Source organism: Macrotis lagotis, chromosome 6 (assembly GCF_037893015.1).
Source record: "Macrotis lagotis isolate mMagLag1 chromosome 6, bilby.v1.9.chrom.fasta, whole genome shotgun sequence".
Taxonomy (NCBI): domain Eukaryota; kingdom Metazoa; phylum Chordata; class Mammalia; order Peramelemorphia; family Peramelidae; genus Macrotis; species Macrotis lagotis.
The window spans coordinates 1-20210 of NC_133663.1; the positions used below are offsets into that span (position 1 = coordinate 1).

Below are 20210 nucleotides of genomic sequence, written 5' to 3' on the forward strand. Positions count from 1 at the left end.
TAGATAAATGCTGGATTCAGTGTTGGGAAGACAGATGGATTTGATTTTTACCAACTGATGTCTGATAGCTGTGTGGTTATTGATAAACTTGTGGACAGTCATAGATGCTTAGGGTGAGAAGAGACCTCACCCATGATAGCATGGGATCAGAAGACTTCTGTTCTGTTCTTGGTGTTTTTCCTGCAGTTGTTGGGCAACAAACACCATATGGACTGCTCCTTCAGCCTTACTGAAGCCCCACTGGCTCTCAGGGAAGTGACCATTTTCCAGGTGAAGAAGTGGCCTATTGAGAAGGACTCAGCAAGAGTCTTACTAGCAATAACTAAAAGAGAAACACTCCTGTGATGGTCACAGGATGATCTATTCCCTTTACCTTTATGGAGATGGACAAGGGAGCATTCTTGGGGGATAACTTCTTCATGCCATATAATCTGGAATATTTCAGTCAGTTTTTGGATGAGCCATATACCCTGCCCACCCCCACTTGTGGATCTCAGCAGGAATAGAATCAGTACCAGGTGCTTTACCTCTTGAAAGGAGCTTAATGGTATTTGAAATCTCTTCTTTAGTTGGAAGAACCTCATCAAATCTTAGACCAGAAAAACAATCTATTTTGTTTTTAATACTCATTTTGTATCTATCTGAAAATATTGTGAGTATATTTAAATGATTATCTCTCTGTGTATGAATCTATACACAAGTCATTGAATCTCTTTCATTCTGGTTGCCTCAGCTATAAATTAAGTGTATTCAAGTAGTCAATCTGTAAGGAGCCAGTGAGCTCTAAATGTCTATAATTGCTTGTTGGTCTAAAATTTGAATTAAGTCAAGCAGTTGTTGCCTTACCCTTGACAAACTCCCAAGGAGAAACCTGTTGATCCTGGGTAGAAATGACAACCTAGCCCATTGGAGGGATCATGATTTTAAAGAAATGAGGAGCCTTAAACTCTTTTTATTTGAATAAGCATTTCATAGATGATGAAATGATCCTAGGAAGGATATGACAATATCAAGGCCATACAAGTTATTAAGTGAGGGTTTGAACCCAAATCCCATAGTTTTTGCATCCACAGCATTCTCATTTTCTCCACATGAAAACTATTTCTCAGACATTTGATCCAAACAACAATTTGGACCTATAATAATAACAACTAGCATTTTATATCTCCTAAAAGTTTGCAAATTACTTTCCATATAGTATCATTTTATATTTAAAATAACCCTGGGAGACAGATGCTGTTCTAAGCTTCATTTCACAAATTTCGAAATTGCTCAGGGTCACAGAGCAAATTCCTATTTGAGATAATTTGAACTTGGGCCTTCCTAACTCCAGGTTTGGCACTCTATCCATTGTGACACCTCGTTTAGATAAGGGTAAGAGTATAGAATGAAAATAAAAATAATAATATAACAATCATGATAACTTATCATTTTTTTAAACTTTACAAAATGTTTTATACCTTATTTGATCTTCACAAAAGTGGTTACTGCTATTATCTCCATTTGATTTATACATGTGGGAACTGAGACTGAAAAGGTTTACATGATGTGAACAGTGTCACATGACTAATAAGATTATGAAAGAGTTTGAACTCAGAGTTTCCTCCAACTTCTGCACATTGCCATCTCTAAGCATCATTATACTCATTGTCCTGCCCTACCTTTCCAAAGGATAATATGAAATGAACAATGTCTAGTGTTTTAATCTGCATTTCATTCTTCTCCATGGATTCGGAGAAATTTCCTTTGCAAAGCATATAGAAAAGGATTATCTCTTCTCTCCTAGTCTTGAAATTACAGTATAAATTCCTCAAGCTTATTTACTTTGTTAAGTTTCACGTACAGAATAGAGTTCAAATCTTGGAATGTATATTAAGCTTTTACTCAGTATCCTACCGAAAATGGTAGGTTAGTGATCAGAGGTTCAGCCTTCCTCCCCCTTCCTTCCACCCACACATTCTCATATCAAAATAGCATTTTCTCACATATAATACATCTTCACTAACATAGACCACAGAAAACTATCCATATATTCCCTTGAACACCTGGATAGGCATGGCTTCTCTCTATTCAAAAGGGGGGAGTGGCTAATGGAAGCTGTTAATATGAATTGCTTCCATGTAAAATATATTAAAAAAAATCTGACCCATTAGAAACTAATCACATTTCATTTTCTTTTTCCTTTTCCCTCCTTATGATCCATACATATCCAGGCAGCTGAGGTGTATATATTTTTAAATTTTTATTTAGTGCAATTTGGTTAAGTGATTTGTCTAAGGTCAGCTAGGCAATTATTGTCTGAGTTTAGATTTGAACTCTGGTCATCCTGACTCCAGGGCAGTGCTCTATCCACTGTACCACCTAGCTGCCCCAACTGAGGTGTATGCTAATCATTCTTCACAGAGAAATTAATGTAGTATTCCTGCTTCATCAGGACAGTGTATAAAAATCATACTGGAACATTGGCATTTTGAGTATAGGGATGAGTAAATGGCATTTATTGAAATAAGTGAACCTTAATTTTCTATTTGCAACAGCAGACAGTTACAAATAATTAAAGTATTTGAAACTGTTTTTAAAAATTCATTATTAGACTGTGAGATGAGTTAGATTTGTTTTCTAAACAATAGAGTTAAAATAATTTTTACATGTTTAAAATGCCAAGTTGTTTTTGTGGTATAATTTAATATGCATATTGAACACTAATTTCTAACTCCTATATATATACATATATAGGAAGAGTTTTATTGTAAACTCTTCTTTTTTCCTCTCCACTCCCAGCATATGTTATTCATTTATTAAGTCAACTTACAGATTCTTGTTTGGTGTAAGAGTCCTGGGGAGATGATCAGGGATGGGAAAATTCATATTTTTCCCTTTTTGAACCTCATGAAGAACTCCCTCCCTAAGTCAGTTTAAGAAGAAATATAACAGAAATCTGGCCAAACCCCTCATTTTAAGCAGAAGTAAGTTAAGGCACCAGACAGATGAGTGACTTGAGCAAAGCAGCAGAGGCAAAATGTGAACTGAGCCCTGTTCTGATTCCTATGTTTCCCCCTGCTAAACAGTTTACGCTTAGTACTTTTGCATTGTTCTTAATTTTTCTGACCTGGATATTCTGTCCAGCTCTGGGTGGGAGATGAATTCTAGGAACTTCCCAAGTTTCCCATTTATAACACTTTGTGATTTTCAGTATCGATCTTAAGTCAATCATTAATATAGATAAAAGAAAAATTATGGATACTGATGTAAAGCCAGTCCCAAAGCTTTTAATTTTGGGACTCTCCCCACTACGATAAATCATACCCATCACTTTTTTAATTTTCTGAAGGTTTTCTTAACATTCAGGTTAGCATTGTGCATACATATTTTTGCTAAATACATTTACAGATTAGTAATTTTTGGCATGGGGAATTAGGATTAAGGGAAAGAGATACATAAAAGATAATTTTTATAAAGTGTTCATCAGATTTGGAAGGGTTATATTTTTTTTCTGTGCATTTTGTTTCTTCTGCTTGGGGCTAATATAGTCCATAACTAGTCAAATACAGTTGTCTTAGCTCTCTGGACTGTTGAGAGGAGTTGCTTGTTCATCTCATAATGTTGTCTATGCATACACTGTGCTCCTGCCTCTATGACTTTTGTTCAACATCAGATCCTGTAATTCATTCCAGGATTCTCTGACCATTTAAGGTTTCTTATAGAACAGTAATATTCTATAGTATTCATGTACCATAACTTGTTTAGCCAACCCCCAATGGGTGGGCATCCCCTCAATTTCCAATTCTTTTCCACTACCAAAAGAGCTCCTATGAATATTTTGGAACATGTAGGACTTTTCCATTTCTTTACGATTTCTTCTGGATATGTCCTAGAAATGGAACTGCCACGTCAAATGGTATGAACAGTTTTATTTTTCCTTTGGTACAGTTCCATATTGCTTTTATTTATTCATTTATTCATTCATTCATTAGTTTATTTATTTATTTAATTATTTTTGAAAGGCAAATGGGCTTAAGTGGCTTGCCCAAGGCCACACAACTAGGTAATTATTAAATGTCTGAGACCAGATTTGAACTCAGGTACTCCTGACTCCAGGGCCGGTGTTTTATCCACTGTGCCACCTAGCCACCCCTCCATATTACTCTTCAGAAAGTTTAGATCCATTCACAGCTCCACCAGTGAGTCAATATCTCAATCCTGTCACACCCTCTCCAACATTGATCATCTTCCCTTTTTTCTTATCTGGGCTAATCTAATAGGTGTGAGATGATACCTCATTGTTGTTTTAATTTGCATTTCTGTAATCAATAGTAATTTGCAGCATGTTTTCATTTGATCATATATAGTTTTAAATTCTTCATCTGAAAACACTCTGTTTCTATCTTTTGCCCATTAATCAATTGGGGAATGACTTATGATCTTATAAATTTGACGCAATTCTCTCTATTTTAGAAATGAGAACTTCTGGTTGTGAAGATTGTTTCCCAGTTTTCTGCTTTTCTTCTAATTTTGGCAGCATTAACTTTCTTAGTGCAAAACTTTTTAATTTAATCAAAATAATTCATTTGGCAGGTGATAATGTGCCCTCATTCTTGTTTGGTCATTAATTTCCCAGAGATCCGTTAAAGTATATTTTTGTCTATTACTTTTTCTGTGGTTCACTCTTTATGTCTAAATTCTGTACCCATTTTGACCTTATTTTAGTATAGGATATGAGATATGGATCTCTGCCCTAATTTCGCCATACTCTTTTCCAATTTTCTTAACAATTTTTGTCAAATAGTGAATTCTTGTCCCGGAGGCTGATGTCTTTAGGTTTGTCAAATAGTAGGTTGCTGTAGTCCTTTACTGCACTTTCTTTTGAACTTATCCTAATCCACTGTTCCATTACTCTATTTCCTAACCAGTACCAGGCAGTTTTGATGACTATTGCTTTATAGTGTAGTTTTCAGATGTGGCAGAGCTAGGCCACCTTCCTTTACATTTTTTTTTCATCAGTTCTCTTGGCATTTTTGCCCTTTTGTTGCTCCAGATGAATTTTGTTACTACTTTTTTTCTAGCTCTGTAAAGTAGTTATTTGGTAGTTTTATTGGTATGTATGGCACTGAATAAGTAATTTAATTTGGTCAGAATTGTCATTTTATTATATTAGTTTGACCTAACTAAATATAATATTTGTAGATGGTTTTAGATACTATTTATTATTTTAAGGAAAACTCCATTTATTCCTAAACTTTCTAGTGCTTTTAATAGGAATGGCTGTTGTATTTTTCAAAGGCTTTTTTCATCATCCGTTGAGATAATCACATGATTTCTGTTGGTTTTACCATTGATATGTTTAGTTATGTTGAGTGTTTCCTGAATGTTGAACCATCCCTGACTTTCTGGATAATTCTAACCTGATTATGGTGTAACTTGCTGCTCATTGCTAAAATTTAACTTAAGACTTTTCTATCAATACTCATTAGTGAGATTGCTCTATAACTTTGTCTGATTTTGATTCTTCCTGGTTTAGTATCAGCACCATGTTGATGTCATAAAAAGAGTTTGGCAGAACTCTGTCTTCACTTTTGTGTGTCTTCACACAAAAGCCCTTTAATAGGGGTTGAGTTTGCTTTAGGAGCATAATTTCTGGAATAAGCACTTCTGGATCCTCAGGAGCAATGGATAGAGTATTGGGTCACCCTGAGGTCATGACTTAAATGCTGTTTGTCTTAGTGTTCTCAATTGTAAAATAAAGATCATCAAAGCATCAATTTCACATATTAAATGAGATACTCATGTTAAATGTTCAGTGTCTGTCACATAGCAGTGTATAGAAATGATTATTCTCTTCTATCCTCCTTTGCCCCATGCTGTTTAGGTCCCTTGTATATTTTTGAGTTGAGTTTTTAGAAGAATACTTACATAGAATGGTGAAAAGGTAAGGATTCACTGGCGGAGGGAATTTGGAAAAATCATGGAGGCCCAGGAGGATATACCTTTTAATTGTTAGGTGAAAAACTTTAGACATTGTTTCTAGAGTGAAGAAGCCAGGAGAATATGTGACAATAATTTTTTTTGTGGCTAAATAGGGTGTCATGTGGAAGAGGGGTTGACAATGTTTGAACTGAATGGACAAAAAAGAAACAATTATAAATGGGCAAGCTGGAAAGAGTAAAATGCTATGAATAAAAAAAAACAAACTCAGCAACTCTTCCTTTCCTTTAGGAGGAGGGCTGCCTCAGCATCAGTAGTTGATTCCTCCTCCCTCGAAAACTTTAAGGTGAGACAAGCACTTGTTTGTACTGTAGAACTGGATTCTCAGTTATTGATTGGGCTAATGGAACCCTGAGAGCTCTTTGAATTGTAACATTCTATGGCAGTTTGGTATCTGAGATCACCCAACTTTCTCAAACAACAGGATGGGCTTGTTAAAACCTTTTATACTAATCCAAAGGGGAGACATGCTCTTTTGAACTCTCTATAACATATCAGAGACTTTAGTAATTTCTGAGTGTTTATTCTCCTTTTACCTTGATCCCTGCTCCTCTGCTTCATTTTAAAGGTACATACAGTGAAAGATGGATTCTAAGCTTCCCCCCTTCAGTACAGTAGCATTCCCACCAATCCACCATTATGGATCATCATTGCTGAGCTGGGAGTTGTGCTGAAACCCAAAAGTGAGTTTTGGAAAAGCAGAAATGAAATTATTATGCTTTGGGAGAAAAATCTGGAGATGAGTCAGCATTAGAAGGAAGGCAGAAGGGGAGAAATAGGGAATGCAATAGAATGAGGTGAAGGAGCTCCACTGGGTATGTTACAATGAAAGTGTCAAACTGAAACATGTGATAGGGAACAGTGGGACAGAGAAGAAACATGGAGACATGGTGAGAACTGAAGGACCATCGAATCACACCTCCAATGAATTGCTGTTAGGAGAATTTTAGTTTCTTTAATATGAATATTTTATTTGTTTCCAATTATATACAATAGTAGTTTCTACCTATCTTTTTTTGTAATATTTTGAATTTTACAATATTTCCCCCAAACTCCCTTCCCTCGCGCTATCCCTCACAGAAGGCAGTCTGTGAGTCTTTACATTGTTTCCATGCTATACATTGGTCAAGGTTGAATGTATTAAGAGAAATCACAAAAGGATTTTACTTTCAAAGCTCAATACTGGAGGAGACTAATGTTTATAACCCAAGAGTGTATGACTTTTCAGTGGACCCTCTTTATTCCAATTACACTTCCCAACCTATTTTCTACAGGCACAATCTTTGAACTGCTGTAGCCTTATTTATTCTAATGTTTTAAGTTGCATTAGCTGCTTTGCTACACTCCTGTTTTAGGGATTCACTCATTTATTTATACATTTTTATTGTTTTCATGTTTGTTCCCTTGTTTTTCCAGTTATATGCAGAGATAATTTTCAACATCTTTTTTGTAGTATACTTACTTTTCCAGTAACATACAAGGAGTCCTTTAAATTCAATTCACTTGCAGGGCATGGAACAGTTCTCTCTCTTGTTCTTCTCTTTTTCTTTCTAGTCTGTTTCTGTCACTCCACATGCCTCAGTTGTTTAATAAGGTTGGAATTAATCTCACAGAATCTGTGCATTGGCTTGGGATTGTGGAAGGCCTTTATGATTTGGGAAGAGCTCTCCTGAGGTTTCAACAAGGAAAAAAAGAAGACCTCATCACTGGATTTCGTGGAGATTAGGGGGGAAAATTGACTCCTCAGTCCTGAATTCTTTTATTACAAGAAAGAAAGTGAGAAATCTTAAATTCATCTGATTTGAATATACATTTCATAGATGATGAAATGACCCTAGGAAGGATGTGACAATGCCAAAGCCATACAAATTAGGGAAGGGAATGTAGGGAAGCTCATGTTTGAACCCCAATCCCAGACTCTTTTCATTTCACAGCACTCATATTATCACCTGGTGGAGCATTTATTTTCTCAAACATTTGGTCCAAATAATAGTTGAAAAGAAAAATCAAAGCTGTTATTATTAGTGTAGTAACTAGTAATAATAATAATAATAATAATAATAATAATAATAATATCAGTAATAAACTAGCATATAGCTCCTTAACGATTGAAAATTTCTTTAAAATGCTATCTTATGGTATCCTTACAGCAGCCCTCATGGGTACATGCCATTTTAATCTTCATTTTACAGATCAAGAAATTGCTCAGGGTCCCAGAGCTAGTTAGTAACTGAGATAGGATTTGAACTCAGACCTTCCTGACTCAAGCACTCTCCACTGGTTAAACATCTGGTTTCAATAAGGGTGAGACTATAGAAAAATAATAAAGAAGAGAATGATCATTTGTAGTTTTTTAAACTTTACAAAATGCTTTATATCTCATTTGTTCTTCACAAAAGTGGTTATTGCTATTGTCTGCATTTTATTTATACTGAGACTGATAGAGTGTACATGATTCCCTCAAAGTCACATGACTAGTTCAAATATGAAGTAGTCTTTGACTTCAGGGTTTCCTAACTCCAGGATTGGTGTTCTACTACTGCTGCACGATGCCATCTCTAAGCACCTTTATACTCTTTGTCCTGCCTGACCTTTCCAAAGGATGATCTGAACTCAACAATGTCCAGTGTTTGAACTTTGATTTCATTCTTCTAATGGATTCAGAGAAAGTTCCTGTCTCTTCATTTGCAACAACTCACACAAAGTGTATATAAAATGACTGTCAGGTGAGAGGAGTAAAGCAGTAGTAATAAAGTCTTTTCTCTCCTAGTCTTCAAAAGACAATATAAATTCTTTGAGCTTGTTTATTTATTCATTACTTTATCCATTCATCAATTCAACCATCTATACCTCTATTCATTTTTCATTCATTCATTCCTTTGCTTTTCTTTATACATCTTTGCATTGATTTATTTAGCCATATAGAATGTAGTACCTGCCCTAGAAAGCACACAAATGAATATTCCAGGGCTACCAAAATTAAAAGATGCTATAATGATTCATTGGTTTTTACTTTCCCTTAATTTTTTCCATTTTGTTACAATAGCCTTATTATATTAGAGTCAGCCTTAACTTAGAAAAATGCTGCTTTGACATCTTTACTTAGCTCGAGTAGGTTTTATTAAGTTTCGTGTACCCAGCAGAGAGAGTAGTGTGAAAAATATTTTGTTTTACCCATTTGGGTATTACATAAGTCTGTGTTTTTTGTATTTATGGACAGAATGGCTGCTTCTGTCATAAAATCTGGCATAAAATCATCTTTCGTTATCTTTACATTATGTTTTCCAGTATCAGAATAAGACACCTACCTAATGTATACAAAACTATAAAGTCATAGTATAAAAAAATTCTGAGGACCATGTGGTGCTGTGCCACAAATCTAATGATCAAGAAACAACCTGATTTCAATCTCGATTGTTACAAAGTTTTAGCATAAAATTCTTTTAAAGAGTCCTTATTCATATTTTTATAAAATAAAATTTACTATTGCTAGCCTATAAGAATAAAGCATACATAAAGGTGATTCTTTTTAAAGAAAACAATTAGGATAGCTAGTCATATAAACTAAGAAAAAACACAACATTTAAACAAAGGGAAAACTGTTTGATTAAAACATTTACCAACGATTTTTTAAAAAATATAATCAAATCAAAAATATAATCCAGCATCATCAGTGTTATATAAATTTCAAGAGCAAAATAGAAACTACTCCAATAAAAATGGAAATCAAGAAGAAATCCACTGGGGCCACTGGAAAGTCTAGCTAAAGTACTAATAAATACAGAAAATATGATATTAATAGTAAGTTTAATACAATGATGGTAAAACCAAAGGGAAGGTATAGATTCCATCACAGTCAACATAGTTTATCAATATTTTTGATGTATCAATAAGAAAATTCTAATGAATCAGAAAATAAATGAATTGTCCAGATAGTACATTTAAATTACAAATATTCAAAATATATTTTCCAAATAAGTAACTTTATTATTATATTATCAAAAATGTAATGAAAATGAAATAATTACTATTAAAATGATGGCAAAATGTATGAAATAGTTGAAAGCTATTATTTTGAGAAACAATATATACAAATGACTATAAGACAAATTTACAGAAATTATAAAAATTTGGAATAATTGGATAGACATTCACTTCTGTGATTAGATTTTGTTAATGTAATACCTTTATGATTTTACATGAATTTACCAACAATCTTATGTCAATTAAAATATTTTTAGATTAAATAATATCTCATTTTTCCCCATCACATGTAAAAATGGTTTTCAACATGAAATTTTATAAGATTTTGAGTTCCTAATTTTTTTTCTTTCTGAACACTCCTTCTTTCTTCCAAGACAGCAAGAAGTCTGATGTTGATTATATGTTTGCAATCATATTAATCATGCATCTTCTGCATGTGAAAGAAGAATCAGAACGAAAGAGAAAAATTATGCTGATCCACCCCCCCCCCAATATAATGTAAAATAGGGGCATCTACTTGGCACAGTAGAGAGAACATCGGCTTTGGAGTCAGGAGGAGTGAGTTCAAATCCATCATCAGACAGTTAATAATTACCTAACTGTGTGACCTTGGGCAAGTCACTTAACCCCATTTCCTTTCAAAAACAAAAACCAAAAAAATCCCAAAGTAAAGGAAAATAGTATTCTTTGATCTGTGTTCAGACTCCATAATTCTTTCTCTGGATATAACTAGCATTTTCTATCATGATTCTGTTGGAATTGTCTTAACTCATTGAGTAGTTGTGAAGAGTCAATCATAGTTCATCATTAAACAATGTAGTTGTTGCTGAGTATAACATTCTGTTCATCAATATTGTAATCAATTTGCTTGGATTCTGGAGAGTGGATGATGCTCTTGTGATTTCCCTGGCATCAGTGGAGTGAAACAAGGGTATGTCCTTGCTCCATGTTTTTTAACCTGATAGCTTCAGTCATGTTATCAAATGCTTTCATTGAGGATGAACAAAAGGTCATCTGCTGCACTGTTGGTAAATTCTTCAACCTGACCAAAGTCAAGGCCAAAGTGGAGGGGGTGTTGCTTCATGATCTTCTGTTTGCAGAGGACTGTGCCCTCCATGCAGCCTCTGAATCTGAGATGCAACAAAACATGGATCGATTCTCAAGTCATTCATCTGGGGAACCAACTGTTACAGGACATAGAGAAGTGTTGAAAGCTGTGAATAAGTTTCCTTACCTTGGCCATATCCTTTCCAGGGAGGTACACATTGATGATGAGGTTGAAACAAGCATTGGCAGGATAAGAAAGCAGACGCTGAGGTCCTTTCTGCAACTAAACTGCCAAGCATTCAAACCTTACTACAGAGAGCGCAACTGCAAGGACTGGCCACATTGGTAGAATGGCCAAATGTATGATTACCAATAAGACTATTTATTGGAGAACTTTCACAGGGCAAGCACTCAGAAAAAATAATCAGGGTCACCCTTAAGGTCTCTCTTTAAAACTATGTAATTGATTGTGGGAGACACTGGCACAGGACCACCCAGCATGGAGTACCCTCATCAGAGAGCATGATGAGCTCTATAACCAAGAAAGGAACTGTGAGATATGTAAGTTTAGATTAAACATCCCAAGTGTTCACATGGATTATTTGTTCCTGCCTTGTGGTGCAGTGTTCTGAGCTCATATCCATCTGATCAGTCACAGTTGAACATTGTGAAATTTGTCTCTAACCTAGTGATATCATTTTGGTCTTCTTGTATTTTGAAGGATAGGAAGCATGTTATTATATTTTTATTCTATTCTATTTAACATACTGTGGCTTATTGAACAGCTGAAGCATCAAATGACTGCTTTTGTAATTGAATGAAAATGTTAGGGTGTAAATGTGCCTTCTATAGATTCATTGAAACCTTCTCCCAGGACAGTGGAACCTTCTAGGACTGTCCTTTGGTAGAATGGATAGTGGGGATGACAGGCATTTCATCCTGTACCCACTTCATCTTGTTTTGCTCGATATCTATATTTTGAAAGTTGTTCATTGCATGAACTTGGAAATTAGGATTGGCCTGTATAGCCATACCAGTGGCACCGATAGGCTGAAGAGTAGGACATAGCTTGGGCATAGTTCCAAATTGCTCAACACAGAATGAGTAAATTCACAATTTCTTCAACAATGCATCAATGGTCTAATTTCCTACCATCTTTTCCCATATTTGCAATTTTCTCCTTCTTTCCTATTAGCCATTCCAAGAAGAAAATCATAGTACCTCAGAATAGTTCCAAACTGCCTTTCTCCCATCAAAAGTGTTGTAGCACAGTTAAAAAATATTTACATAGATTGTAATGATAATCTCATCTGAAAATTGTTTATATCTATTGATCATTAATCAGTTGAGAAATGATTCTAATGTTTTATAAATTTGACTCAGTTCTCAATGTCTGAGAAATGAAGTCTTTATCAGAAAAACTTCTTTCAATTTTTCCCATAGTTATTGCTATCTGTATTTCCTTCCACCCTCTTCCCCCTTCCCCATTTATTCTATTTTATCTGACTTTTCACCATGTCCCTCCTCAAAAGGATCACTTAGAGAGGGACATAGAGATGTGATGACTTGAGAAATCAATGACCAGCTAATTACATATCCAATAAATTGCTGGTAGAATTTTCCTTTCAAAGTTCAGCACTGGAGGAGACTAATTTTTGTAGCCTAACAATATATGATTGTTCTGTGTACTCTCTCTTTTTTCCCCATTTAGTTTTCCCACCATTTCTTCTCCAGGAACAAACTATGAACTGCTGTGGCAAAATATTTTTCTACCTACCTTAAATTCAAATGTCGTATATTGAAACAGTTGCTTTGCTAGTTTTAGGGATGGGCTGCATTTATTTATAAACTTATTTTTTTTGTTTGTTCACTTCTTTATTCCTTAATTTTTCTAGTCACATATGAAGGTAATTTCCAAAGTATATTATTTAATAATTTTTTCCAATTACATGAAAAGAAAAGTTTTAATATTCATTTATATAAGATCTTTTGAGTGGCACATTTTTTTCTTGCTCCATTTTCTACCTCCTCCCCTTAAAGCAAGTTATAAAATTTATATATCTTCAACTATGTTAAAGTTATTTCCATATAAGTTGTTGTGAAAGAATCAGAACAAAAGGTAAAATTACACAAGAAGAAATATAATATAAAACATCAGGCCTGCATCAGAGTCCTTTACTCTTAATCATTCATACTTTGTATTTTCTATGATTTTCATCCTCAAGGATTCACTGAGATGAAGCCTGAACCTTTCTACCCAAGATGCTGGGGGCTACATATAAATCCCTGAATGGACACCTTTGGTGATCAGGAGAGAGATGAGAGTTGTCCTGGGGATGCCATTTTAGAGTGAAAAGCAAGGTATGATAGTTATTTTTTTTTGGATAAAAATGAACATGTGGGAAGATTTGAAACAGGGTTATTGAAAGAAAAAGATTTGAAGACAGTAGAAGGGCCAAATCAAAAGCAATTGTAGAATTACAGAGGAGAGATGACCACTACTAGGTCAGGGTCTAATAGAGGTGTTATAAAAAGGAAAAGAACCTATTTTTACAAAAATATTTGTAGCAGTTCTTGTAGTGGTGGCTAATATATGGATTTTAGAGCCATGCCCATCCATTGGGGGAATGACTGAACAAATAGCAGAATGTGAATTTAATAGGATATTATGGTATTAGAAATGACAAGCAGAAGATGATTTCAGGAAAACCTGGAGAGATTTAAAATGATAGAAATCTGAGTGAGCAGACTTAGGATAACATGGTAAATAGTAAGAGCAATATTGTACAATGATGAACTGGGAGGGACTTACATAGTTTCTACAAGACTAAATCCTATCTGCTGGTTTGGGTTTCCTATTTCCAACTCTTTCTGAAGTAGAATTTACATAGACCATTAGTCTACAGAGTTCCTTCAGCATGGTCTTACCTTATTATTCCTTCATAGCACTGATGTTTGCCCCACAAGTGACTATTATCTGATAGTTTCCATTCAGTTCTTCCAAAATATCTAATGGATTTGCTCCTTTTTCATTTGGTAGCACAGGGTATGGTCACATTCTAAGTTAGACCAAGCCTTTGGAATCAAGCTATTTGGGTCTGAATCTTGTGCCTTCTAAGAGGACTAGGTGGGCTTGTAATATACATTCTCTATATTCCATGATCCACTGATGTCCAATTTTCCGATTATGAGAAATGATGGAAGGGAAGCAGTGAGTTCCTGAGTAGAGTGGGATATAAGACCCAGGCATCCTAAGAGAAAGCATTGAACCATGTTGTGAGGAGCTTAAGGGAGAGAAGGGACCAGGTCTCTAGTTTGAAGAGTCCTTGGTTTGGTGTTAGGGAGAGTTTGAAAGAGACAGGTACTTGTGTGTGTGTGTGTGTGTGTGTGTGTGTGTGTGTGTGTGTGTGAGAGAGAGAGAGAGAGAGAGAGAGAGAGAGAGAGAGAATGAATGAGAATGAATGAATACCTCTGGATGAGGAACAAACCTAAGAAGCCATGGTTTTCTGGGCTAGTTCATACGAGGAACCCATCCATGATGGATGGTATTCATTTTGATGAAGATGTCCATGCTTTAGAGGCCTTCAAGCTGAGTATGAGCAATAAGATAGGAGAAGCTCCCCATTCTATGATGGGGGCCTGCTTTAGGACCATAATTGCTGTAGTAAACTGTTGTGGATCCTAGGGACCCAATGGCTAGTCCTCTAAGTTTAGACTCAGAATTCCTGAATACAGACTTAGATACTGAGTGACTCTCAGTGACTTGAATGCTGCTTGCCTCAATATAGTAAAATGAATCATAAAGTCAATGTTTTCACAGATTTTATGAGATGCTAATGTTAATGGACCAGAGTCTGTCATATAGGAGCTTTTAGAAATGCTTTTTCCCTTCCATCTTCCTTTGACCCTTGTTTAGGCCCCTTGTCTGTTACTGAGTTGAAATTTTAGAAGAATATTTACAGAGGTAAATATTGAAAAGGTAAAGAGTCACTGGAGTAAAATTGAAAAGAAATCAAGGAGCTCCATGAGGATATACCATTTAATGATTAGGTAAAAGCACCTTTGACATTGAGTCTTGAGTGAAGGACAGTGACAGTTATTTTTATGTGGTTAGATAGGTTGTCATTTGGAGGAGGGTTTGGCAGAGTTTGAACCTAAAAGACAAAAGAGGAACAATAAAAATAGGCCACCTGCAATGAGTGAAGGGCTATAAAATAAAAAAACCCACTAAAATATTATTGCTTTCTTTTAGGAGGATGGGCTGCCTCAGGATGAATAGTTGATTCTTCCTCACAAGAAAACTTTTACGGAAAGATAATCACTAGTCTGTCTTATGTCACTGGGTTGTCAGTTATTGGTTGGGCTAAAGGAACACTGAGGGCTCTTTGAATTCTAGCTGTTGATGACATCTTGGTTTCCTAGGTCACCAACTTTCTCAAACAAGAAGATGGGCTTGTTTAGGTCTGTCACTCTAATCTGAAGGGGAGATATGGTCTCGTGATTAAACCCAGTATAACATTATCAGAGACTTATGAAGCTTCCAAGTCTTTACTCTCCCAATCTCTTTACCTTAATCTTTGTGACTTTTCGCTTCAAAGGAACGGAAAATGAAAAGATAGAAGTTGGGCTTTTGCCATTCATTAAGCTAGAATTCCTACCAGTCCACTAATATGGTTTATCAATATTGAACTGGGAGCAGTGCTGAAGCCCACACGTGAGTTTTGGAAAAGCAGAAATGGGGAAAGTACTGTACTTTCTCTGGGAGAAAAAAAACGGTGATGGGTCAGCATTAGAAGAAAAGCAGATGGGAAGAAATAAGGAATGTAGTAGAATGAGCTGAGGGAACCAGAGTGGGTTTATTAGAGATGAATGGAGAGTCTCAAAATGAAACAGGTACAAGGGAACAATGGGGAGTTGAAGGGACAAAGACACCTGATGCCCTGAGAACTGTAGTACCAGGTGATCCCATTCAATGAATTGCTGCTAGGAGTATTTTCTTTTCAAAAACTAAATACTGGAGGAGACTAATGTTTATAATTCAAGTGTATAAGAATTTTCAAAGAATTCTCTGTCTTCAAATTATTTGTCCCACTCTCTAATCCAGGCACAAACTATGAACTACTGTTAAAATGGGTCACCTGCAAAGAGTAGAAGAAAATTAGGTTAAAAAAAGGAGACTCAAAACTTATTCCTTTCCTGGATGAGGATGATCTGCCTCAGGATACGTAGTTGAGTCCTCATCACTAGCAAACTTTACCCAAAGGGAAATAACTACTTGTTTGTATTGCAGGACTAGGTTTTTAATTCTTGGTTGGACTAAAGGAGCATTTGGTCTCCTCAAATTTGTAATTCTTTGATGCCTTGGTATCCTATGTCACCATAGTTGCTGTTGAGATCCTTTGCTTTCATCCGAAGGGGAGACATGCTCTCCTGTTGGAACTCTCTATAATATATTGGAGATTTTCTACCATTTTGAGTCTTTTTTCTTACAATCCCTTTAACATACTCATTGCTCCTCTGCTTTGTTTCAAATGCACATGTAATGACAGAAGAAAGTTGAGCTTCTGCCCTTCACTGGGCTGAAACCTGATGACCTGAGAAGTGAAGGAGCAGCAGATCACATGCTGGTAGGATGATTTTCTTTTCAAAGTTCAACACTGAAGGAGACCAAGTTTTATATCTGAACAGTATAAGACTCTTAGGTTTACCCACTTCCAATTATTTTTCCCACCTTATCTACTCCAGCTAAAAACCATGAAGCTCTATAAACAAATTAATTCTATTTAAGTTCCATTTAAATGTACTAGGTTACAGAAGCTCATTTTCTAGGCTCAACTTTTAGGAATGGGCTTCATAATTTGTATACTTATTTTTTCTGCTTGTTTGTTCATAACTTTATTTTTCCAAGTATGTATAGACATAATTTTAAACATTTATTTTATAATGTTTTTCTAATTACATGCAAAGTAAAATTTTAATAATCATTTTGTAATATTTTTGAGTTCACAATTTTCTCTCTATCTCCCTTCTCTTTTACTCTCCTTTACAGCAAAAATATAAATTGTATATGAATAATTAAAGTTATTACTGAATAAGTTATGCTCTTAAATAAGAGTCAGAATAAAAGAGAAGATAACATCATGAGAAGAAAAATAATATAAAACATATAACAACTTTTAAATTGTGAAGGTAGCATGCTTTGATCTGCATGGAGATTCCATCTTTCTCTGGATGTGGATGACATCACAAGTCTTTTAGAATTGACTTTGCTCACTGCATTCATCAGAAGAGTTTAGTTTAACTTAGTTGATATTTACAGAGTGTTGTTATTGCTGTGTACAATATTGTCCTGTTTCTGCTCACTTCAGCATCAGGCCTGCATCAGAGTCCTTTGATTTCAATCATTCATACCTTGCATTTGGCATGTTTTTCAACCTCAAGGATTTACTGAAATGAAGACTGAACCTTTTCTACTAAGATGCTGGGGGTCCATATTAATCCCTGAATGGACAGCCTTGGTGATCAGAGGAGAGATGAGAGTTGTCCTCGGGATGCCATTTTAGAGGGAAAAGCAAGGTAACAGAGTGTTATTTTATTTTTCCTTGGATAAAAATGGACATGTGGGAATATTTGAACAGGGTTACTGAAAGAAAGAGATGTGAAGACAATAGAAGAGCCAAATCAAAAACAACTGCAGAATTACAGAGGAAAGATGACCACTACTAGGTCAGGATCCATATGAGGTATTAAAAAAGGAAAAGAATCGATTTGTGCAAAAATATTTCTAGCAGTTCTTGTGTTGGTGGCTAATGTTTGGTTCTTAAAGGCATGCCCATCAATTTGGGGAATGGTTGAATAAAAAAGTGACATTTGAATATCATAGAATATTTTAGTATTAGCTATGACATGCAGAAGGTGATTTCAGGAAAACCTGGAGACTTTTAAAGTGAAGGAAATTTGCGTGAGCAAAACCAGAGGAACATTGCCATCCTTAAGAACAATAACATATGATGATTCTCTGGAAGTGACTTACCTGCTTTTTGCCCGATTTACCATTTTTTAAATCTGCTGCTTAGGGTTTCCCATTTCCAAATCTTCATGAGGTTGAATTTACATGGCTTATTAGCCTACTAAGTTCCTTCAGCATAGTCTTATCTCAGTCTTCCTTCATAGATTGCACTTATGTTTACCCAGCAAGTTACTATTTTCTCCTCCTTCCCTTTCAATTCGGCCATAAAGTCTATTGGAATTGCTCCTTTATTATTCAGTAGCACAGGGCATGTTCACATTCCAGTTAAGAACATGACTAGGGAACAGAATGGTTTGGTTCTGAATCTTTTGTATTCTTAGGGATCCAGATGGACTTATCCTATGATCCAGTGATGTCAAGTTTTCCAATTATGAGAAATGGCGGAAGGGAAGCAGCGGGATTCTGAGTATAGGAGGATTTAAGACTAAGACTTCCTAAGAGAGAACATTGAACTAGGAGGTGAGGGGTTTAAGGAAGAGAAGGAACCAGGCCTGTACTTTGATGAAATCTTGGTTTGTTGTTACCTTTGGTAGGGAGAGGTTCAAAGAGGATAGATACTTGAGAGAGAGAATACCTCTGGATGAGGAAGAAACCTAATAAGCCATGGTTTCAGGGCTAATTCATAAGAGGATACTATTCATGACAATCCTTCTGAGGAAGATCTAGATGCTTTAAAGGGTTTCAAACTCAGGATGAGTTAACGAGATATGACAGGCCCCAAATTTGATGATATTCATAGGGCTAGGTTTAGGAGCATAATTTCTGGAATAAGCTATTTTGGATGCTCAGGTCCCAGTGGCCAGAACTTTGGGTTTAGACAACTCTTGAATACAGATTTAGATACCAAGTGACCCTGAGCAACTGACTAAAATGCAACTGGCCTCCAATTTTTCCATTGTAAAATGAAACATCAAAACCCTACTTTCACATATTTTATGAGATGCAAAATTTAAAATACCAGAGTCTACTCTATAGCAACTTAGTGAAATGCTTATTCTCTTCCATGTTCCTTTGCACCTTGATATTCAAACCCCTTTCATGTTATTGGGTTGAAATTTTAGATGAATATTTAGAGAGAATGTAGAAAAGGTAAAGACTAGCAGGAGGAGGAAAATTGAAAAGAAATTGAGGAGGTCCATGAGGATGTATTATTTAATGGGTAGGTGAAAGAACCTTTGACATGGAATCTTGAATGAAGAACCAGGAGAAGAGATGACAGTTACTTTTATGTGGTTAGAGAAGCTGTCATTTGGAGGAGGGTTTGGCACATTTTGAAGCAATGGACAAAAGAGGAACGTTACATATAGGCAACCTGCAATGAGTAAAAGGTTATGAAAAAAAAATACTCAAAAATTATTCCTTTCCTTTAGGAGGATGGTCTGCCTCAGGATGAATCGCTGATTCCTCTTCACTAAACTAAGGTGGAAAAGACTACTTGTTTGTATTATAGGACTAGGGTTTTAGTCATTGGTTGGACTAAAGGAACATTAGGTGTCCTCAGTTTTTATATTTTATGATGCTTTGGTATCCTATGTCACCATAGGTGCTGTTGAGGTCCTTTGATGTCATCTGATGGGGACACGTGTTCTCCTGTTGCAACCCTATATCACATATGGAAGATTTTATACCATTTTGAGTCTTTTTTCTTCCATTCCCTTTAATTTAGTCATTTCTACTCTTCTTTGACTCAAAGGTATATGCAGTGAAAGAAGGAAGTTGAGCTTATTGCCCTTCAGAAGGACCCGCAGATCACATATCCAGTGAATTGCTGGTAGAATGATTTTATTATCAAAGTTAAACATTGGAAAAGACTAAGTTTTATATATGAACAGTAGAAGACTCTTCCGTCTAATTACATGCAAAGGAAAATTTTAATAATCATTTTGTAAGATTTTTGAGTCCACTGTTTTCCTCCCTCCTCTCTTACTCTCCTTTATAGCAAAAAATATTTTATATGTGAATAATTCAAACTTATTCCCCCAAAAAGTTATATTATGAAAAAAGAATCAGAACAAAAGGGAAGATAACACCATGACAAAAAATAATTCAAAGCATACAACAAGTTTTAAAATGTGAAGGTAGGGCAGCATACTTTGATCTGCATGGAGATTCCACCTTTCTCTCGATGTGGATGGCATCACAATTTTTTTAGAACTGATTTTGATAC

At 35.5% G+C, this 20210-nt stretch overlaps 1 long non-coding RNA gene across 4 annotated transcripts in view; it reads left to right on the forward strand.

The window, feature by feature from the left end:
- Positions 1-14866: 14866 nt before the first annotated feature.
- LOC141491545 (uncharacterized) overlaps positions 14867-20210 on the forward strand; it is a 6263-nt gene continuing 919 nt past the window's right edge. Inside the window, exons 1-4 of one of the 4 annotated variants that reach the window (XR_012469629.1) lie at positions 14867-15727; positions 16563-16640; positions 17063-17589; positions 19737-19818. This is a non-coding gene — a long non-coding RNA (uncharacterized LOC141491545). Of the gene's footprint in view, positions 15728-16562; positions 16641-17062; positions 17874-19736; positions 19819-20210 lie in introns of those variants that run through there. The other 3 variants (XR_012469630.1, XR_012469628.1, XR_012469631.1) reach the window with 3 other exon arrangements.